This window comes from Rhipicephalus microplus, chromosome 4 (assembly GCF_043290135.1).
Source record: "Rhipicephalus microplus isolate Deutch F79 chromosome 4, USDA_Rmic, whole genome shotgun sequence".
Lineage (NCBI taxonomy): Eukaryota > Metazoa > Arthropoda > Arachnida > Ixodida > Ixodidae > Rhipicephalus > Rhipicephalus microplus.
The window spans coordinates 228205312-228212683 of NC_134703.1; the positions used below are offsets into that span (position 1 = coordinate 228205312).

At 45.6% G+C, this 7372-nt stretch overlaps 1 long non-coding RNA gene across 1 annotated transcript; it reads left to right on the forward strand.

Moving 5' to 3' along the window:
• Positions 1 to 3833: 3833 nt before the first annotated feature.
• Positions 3834 to 7119, forward strand: LOC142814785 (uncharacterized). The gene is made up of 2 exons (XR_012895094.1): positions 3834 to 4419; positions 4713 to 7119. It is a non-coding gene; the product is annotated as an uncharacterized LOC142814785 (long non-coding RNA).
• The last annotated feature ends 253 nt before the right edge of the window (positions 7120 to 7372 follow it).

Genomic DNA, 7372 nt, shown 5'->3' on the forward strand with positions numbered 1-7372 from the left:
TGTACTTGTGGACGGGGGCAAAGGCCAGAGAGGAAAACCAGGCAATGGTAGAGTGTATATCAAAGGACATTCAGGAGTTAGGAAGAGAGTGCGAGATAATTATACTAGGAGACATGAATGCGCACATAGAAGATATAGATGGGTATACCGACCCGACAGGCAAAATGATCATGGATATGTGTGAAAGGCTTGATTTGATCATTTGCAACAGTACCGAGAAGTGTGAAGGGCAAATAACATGGGAGGTAGGAAGGCTTCAGTCGACGATAGATTATGCACTGATGTCACATAGGATGTATGATAAGCTCAGGGAAATGCACATAGATGAAGGTGGCTCCAGAAGTCTGGGTAGCGATCACAAACGTATCAAGCTAAGTTTTGGAAGAGCAGTGAAAGTGGGAAGGAGACAAGATGAGCAACTACAGGAAAATTTTTATCCAGAAAGGCAAATTGAAATAGCCACTAAACAAATTGAGAAAGTAATCATGGAGGATAATAAGACAGTGTGGACATACACAAATCTAATTAGACTCTTTGAGATAGAGCTTGCTAAGACGCGTGACAAGTCACCCCGGAAAAGAAGACACAAACCCAAAAGTTGGTGGCATGAGGAAGTTAAGAGAGCCATAGCAAAACGTCAGGAAGCCTCTAGGGAACACAGACATGCTAAGCAGCGGGGTGAACCGACAGATGATGTGGAAAGAAAATGGGCAACCTTTCTAAGCTGTAGAAGGGATGCATCCCTTCTGATCAATGAAAAGATTAGAAGGAAGGGAGCTCAGTGGCTGGCAGAAGTACATAAAAAAGATAGAAAGGCAGCTGCGAAATTTTGGAACCATCTAAACTCCCTAAGAAATGAGACGAGCCTAGAGCAGAACTTTATAACTACAGCCCAAGGTGCTAGGCTAGAAGGGGACGAAGCTATTGAATATATAAGAACAAGGGTGACAGAAAAATTTCAACAAAGAAGTACTTTATGTACCACAATAGACAAAGACGAATCAAGTGGTGCAATGGCTCCATTTTCACAACAAGAGTGGGAAAGGGCTGAGAAAAGGGTTCCTAGTAGTACATCAACAGGCCCAGATGGCATTCCAATTAGGCTGATAAAAACATTAGGTCCGAAGTCTAAGCAGGCTTTGAGAGAGGCAGTGAGTACAATAATAATCGATGGTGAAGTTCCCGATGGATGGAAACTTAGCAGGATGAGCATCATCTATAAAGGAAAGGGGGACAAAGCTGACATAAACAACTACCGTCCTATAACAGTGACATCAGTGGTCTACAGGCTGGCGATGCAGATTATAAAGGAAAGACTGAAGGCGTGGATAGAGGATGAGGGGGTGCTGGGGGAACTGCAGAATGGGTTTCGGAAACACAGGAGGTTGGAAGACAATCTGTTCTTACTGACGCAGTGCATCGAAATAGCGGAAAAAGAACACAGGCCCCTGTGGCTAGCATTTTTGGATATCAAGGGAGCGTACGATAGCGTGGTTCAAGAGGAATTGTGGGGAACACTGGACACACTAGACGTGGAACATGTAGTCACTAATCTTTTAAAGGGTGTCTATAAAGGTAACAAGGTAGTTATAAAGTGGGAAAAACAGGTATCCAAGCCTGCAGAGGTAAAACGGGGGCTTAGGCAGGGGTGCCCCCTGTCACCCTTATTATTCATGATGTACCTACAAGGATTAGAGGCAAAATTAGAGGGAAGTGGACTGGGCTTCGACCTCTCTTTATTCAAACAAGGAAAACTTATTGATCAGGCACTACCAGCTATAATGTACGCAGATGATATAGTGCTAATGGCCAACAACAAGGAAGATTTGCAGAGATTGATGGACATCTGCGGTAATGAGGGAGATAGGTTATATTTTAGATTCAGTAGGGGAAAATCAGCAGTCACGATTTTCAATTATAACGAAGGTAGTGAGCTTAGAATACAGGAGGTCACGCTAGAGATAACAGATAAATACAAATATCTGGGCGTATGGATAAGCAATGGGACCGAGTACCTGAGGGAACACGAAATATACGTGACGACTAAAGGTAACAGGAATGCAGCAGTCATGAAAATTAGGGCACTGTGGAATTACAATAGGTATGATGTTTTGAGAGGAATATGGAAAGGGGTCATGGTTCCTGGGCTGACGTTCAGCAATGCGGTCTTGTGCATGAGATCAGAAGTTCAAGCAAGGTTAGAAATTAAGAAACGTGGAATAGGTAGGCTTGCTTTAGGAGCTCACGGGAATACACCAAATCAGGGAGTACAAGGCGATATGGGATGGACATCATTTGAGGGCAGGGAAGCTAGCTGCAAGATAAAATTTGAGAAGCGATTGAGAGAAATGGGGGAAGAGCGTTGGGCTAGGAAGGTTTTCAGCTACTTGTACATGAAGAATGTCGATACAAAATGGAGGAAGCGAACCAGGAAGTTGACTGGTAAATACTTAGAAAACAGCAGGGGGCCAAACCAAAAAGAATTATCGGTTAAAATGAAGGTGAAGGAAGCCGACACCGATATGTGGAGAATGGGCATGATTAAGAAGTCCGCACTAAAGATCTATCGAACTTTTAAGCAGGAAATTGCCAAGGATAATACTCGGGGTAGTTCTCTACTGTTTGAGGCCAGGACGGGAGTACTGCGAACCAAGACATATCGGGCCAAATACGAAGGGGTCGACACAGTATGCAGTGCGTGTGGAGAGGAAGAAGAAACTGCCGAACACTTGATAATGTTCTGTAAAGGGCTTCACCCTATAGTTCAGGATGATGGCGCAGAGTTTTTCAAAGCACTGAGATTTAGGGACAGCGAGGGCAAAATAGACTTTAAGCGGGTAGACTTAACTAGAAGGAGGTTATCTGATTGGTGGCTGAAGTCAAGGCACGAGTGAAAATTAAACCCTTCACTGCGAAGTACGAATCCTCAACTTCATTATTTAAAGAGAAAAAAAAAGATAAATGTAATGGTTAGTTCACTAAGTATTATGGCTAGGTAGCGTTAGCCGCCGCCCGATCTAAAGGGTACAGCCACATCCATCCATCCATCCATCCAGCGGGTTCCTGGAGTTTAAGATGTCAAACAAGCCACCAAAAGTTCTAATAAACGTAGATCTTGTGCTGGCACCCTTGAATTGCGGCAGCTTTAGCTTTTGTTCGCAGAAGTCCAAAGCGTCGGCAACTGAGGCACTCGTTCAGTTGTACAGCATATCACACCCTTATTTTCTTGCTTTTCCCATTGGACGTGGACTTTCGTAAGTTTGTTTCCGAGCCACAACCCTTCTTCACGTTGAAGTGCCTTCAATGCCACTTCATAACCCCATTTCACATGCTTCCCTTCAATGTCAAAGAGGTGGTCAAAGCACTCTGGCGCGAAGTGCACAGAGCGAAGTGATCTCCGTCTTTCGCATTCTACTTCTCACGGCCCACTCCGAGAGGCTCCGCGTTACGGGATTTTTAGTAAATCTGTAAAACAAATCCGGACTGTTATGTTTTGCACGCTTAGATCGCGTCAGCTATAGCTCCCTTTAGTAACGAGCACGGAATGGCTATGTCGAAGACGTTTTCGTGTACGTACAGGTGAAATGTGAGGTCACAACCTTTTTTCAACCTGTTGGCACATCCGTAAATGACGCAAGAGGCAACCATTGTAAACCATTTGTCTTTACAAGCCGACAAGGTGAAACAAGAACGGACGAAATCAGCAGCTCGCGAGGGCGCTGAGCACGCTTTTTGCCACTGGCAAGATGGCGGTGGCTGGCTTCACTCGCACAGCGTCCCTTCCACTCCAGCAAGTTTTATGTATCCTCCTTGGTGCAGCCCTAGGAGGATATATATACAAAAATTGCTGGAGTGGAGGGAGCGCTCTTCAAGTGAAGCCAGCGCCGCCATGTTGTGGTGGGCAGAAAGCTCGGCTCGGCTGGCTCGGTGGCGGCCAGCGCTGCCAGTTCACCTGCAGCGACGGTGGATTGCGGTTCGTGCGCCTGTCTTTCCTTGACAAGTGTGTCTCTGCAGTGCATTCGAATGCGTGCGGCTCGATTCAAGCGAGCATGGTACAATCCTGCGTAGCGTATGGGTGCACAAATCGCGCGATTCCTGCTTCCAAGATCACATTTCACAGGTGCGTACTGAAAGCACGTAGTGCTTACGCGGTCTAATACGGCTGACTCGTGTTTTTCATTGGTAGGCTTAAGGAATTAATATTTGGAAATTATTGGCAGGTTTCCAAAAGATGCTGAGACACGGAACCTATGGGAGCGAGCTGTGCGTCGTGAACACTGGAAACCGACAGATAAAGATCGCCTTTGCTCTGCGCACTTTGATCCGGCGTGTTTTGACCGGACCGGACAAACAACAAGGTTGAAAGCGGGAAGTGTGCCGACTTCGTTCGCTGCTTTTCCTGCCCACCTCCAGGCACCGGTAAGCATCGGAACTTCGCAGATATAGTGCTCTGACATCAAGGAGGTTGGAATGACGTAGACATATCTCTTCTGTCGTGTTTTGTCGACGTGACTGCATTGCTGCGTGTTTCCTCGCGAGCTTTTCGTCCCGTTCGCTCGTTTACAATATCGCTCAACACACGATTAGCGCATGATCATTGTCGAATGTTCCCGAACATGCTTTCGTGAATACATATATTCATGTTATGAGCAATAATTGAAGTATATATATCATTCTAAAAGTAGTTAATTTCCACTATGTGCTTATTTCAGGTGAAAAGGAAGCGGCCAGCACCAAAACCTCGAGGATGCAGTCCTGCTCAGCAGCAAGAGGCCTTAAATACTGAAGATCATGTCACTGTATCACCATCAAAGCAGTGGTACAAGACGAAGTTGCAGGAAACAGAAGACGAAAGATTGCACTTGAAGAAAAAAATTAAAACGTTGCAGCAGAGCAAACGAAGGCTGACACAAAAGAAAATCACCGCTGAAGAAATTATTAGAGGCATCGAAGAACAAAAGCTTTTGTCAGAAGAGGGCTCCAAGATGTTCGATGCAGCATTTTCTCCTGACATACAACAGCTGCTTCACCGGGCACGGACAGAAAGTGGAGGTAAATACCCTCCAGAGCTGCGAACGTTTGCACTAACTTTACATTTCTACTCACCAGCAGCCTACGAATTTGTGCGATCAAAGTTTAATGACGCCCTCCCTTCGCAGCGCACAATCAGAGAATGGTATAGGTCTGTTGATGGCCAACCAGGCTTTACAGGTGAAGCATTTTCTTTCTTGGAGAAGTTGGTTCAAGGTCGCTCTGAAACTCTTTACTGCGCTCTGATTGTCGATGATATGTCGATTAGGAAACATGTTGAACTTGTCGGAGACAGGGTAGTTGGCTACGTTGATTTTGGAGCATCTCTTGATGATGACAGCCTTCCTGAAGCCACAAATGTTTGTGTTTATATTGTTGTTGGCATAAACATGAGGCTGAAAATTCCAGTCGGCTACTTTCTTATCCACTCGCTCACTGGTTCTGAGAGGGCTGAACTAACAAAACAATGCATTGAACGACTGGAATCTGTGAAAGTTCAAGTTGTCAGTCTAACATTTGATGGTGCGTCATCAAATTTCACTATGGCAAAATGCCTTGGTGCAGAACTGAAGCCTGATCCTGTCGAGTTCTCCACATCCTTTAAAAACCCAGTTGATGAGTCAAGGGATGTGCATATCCTGCTTGACCCATGCCACATGATTAAGTTGATTAGAAATTCACTGGCAACAATGTGTTACATCACTGATGTTGATGGAAACCACATAAAATGGGCTTACATAAAGGCACTGGAGGCTTTACAGCGCGAGGAAGGGCTCCGCCTTGGCAATAAGCTAACTAAGGTGCATATGCAGTGGGAGAAGCAAAAGATGAAGGTACGGCTCGCAGTTCAGGCACTCAGCGCTTCAGTCGCAGACGCTCTTGAATTTTGCGAGCAAACGCTGAAGCTGCCACAGTTTAGAGGTGCTAGTGCCACGGCAAAATTTGTGAGGGTATTTGATCATCTCTTCGATTTGCTAAACTCCAGAAATGCGTTTGCAAAATCATACAAAGCCCCCCTTCGAAAGCAAAATGAGCCTTGTTGGAAACCATTTTTTGCCGACGCTCGAGAGTACATATGTGCTTTAAAAGACCCATTCGGTCGACCACTTTTGCAGGGAACAAAGAGGACAGGATTTGTGGGTTTTCTTGTGTGTATACAGAGCACAGAAAGTATCTTCAAGGAACTCGTTCATGAAGGTCAACTTAACTATCTGCTCACGCACAAGATGAGTCAAGATCACGCAGAAACTTTCTTTGGCTGTGTGCGAGGACGTGGGGGGTTCAACAACAACCCTACAGCTGCCCAATTCATGGCAGCTTACAAGCGTCTATTGGTCCAGACAGAAGTGAGATCGTCCACCTCAGGCAACTGTTCGCAAGATATTGTTTCTATTCTGGGTGCATCTGCCTCTGCCACTACATTTTGTGCAACCACTGAGGTCACATCGCGAAGGTGTGCCATCCTACAACCAGAGGACCACGATTACACAGACCGAATTGACTATCCAGAGAGCCTCTCCACATTCGTTTGCTCTGTCGTGCCTTACATTGCAGGCTTTGTCGCTCGCAAAATCGCTACTACAAACACCTGTGAGTTGTGCATAGAAGCTCTTCATGGAGCGGATACATCTCTATTGGTGAGACAAAAAAATCGAGGTGGACTCTTTTACCCTTCCGAAGACGTTGTGTCACTGTGCGAAACAGCGGAAAAGGGGCTGCGTCGACTGCAGGCTTCCACTCAATGCCTTAAGAACATACATGCCAATACCAAACAACTAGTCCTGGAGATTTTGAGTCAATCACTGGAAAAGAGGTGGTTTTCACAATTGGAACAACATCTTTTTGACGTCGACGTGTTGGACAACCATATTTACAACTTGAGCAAGCAAGTATTGGAGCTGTACATCAAGATCAGGCTGCACCACATGACAAAGGAACGAAGCCGGGAACTCGTGAAAGACAAAGTTAGGTCTTTGCTTTCAAGACTCGTCATTTTTAGGAATCAGTGAAACAACTTTGCCATAACGTTCATGTTGGCTAAAGGCTGAGAAAGCTGTACAAATAAAATTTTAACACATGAAAAACGAACCGTTCTGTAGTCTCTTTAAATACTGCCAGTGTATCGGCGACTATGTGAGCACGTTTTTACTTCTCTAGCAGCAATCATTTGCGAAAAAAAAACGGCCGCGGAAGTGCACTATATGCTACGCGGCCGCCTTCCTGCCCACCACAAGATGGCCGCCGCCGGCTTCACTGTGCTCTATGGGTAAGTATGGGCGGCTTCCACTCCAGCATTTTTTTTATATATATCCTCCTAGGTGCAGCCGCGCGTGCAGCTGAG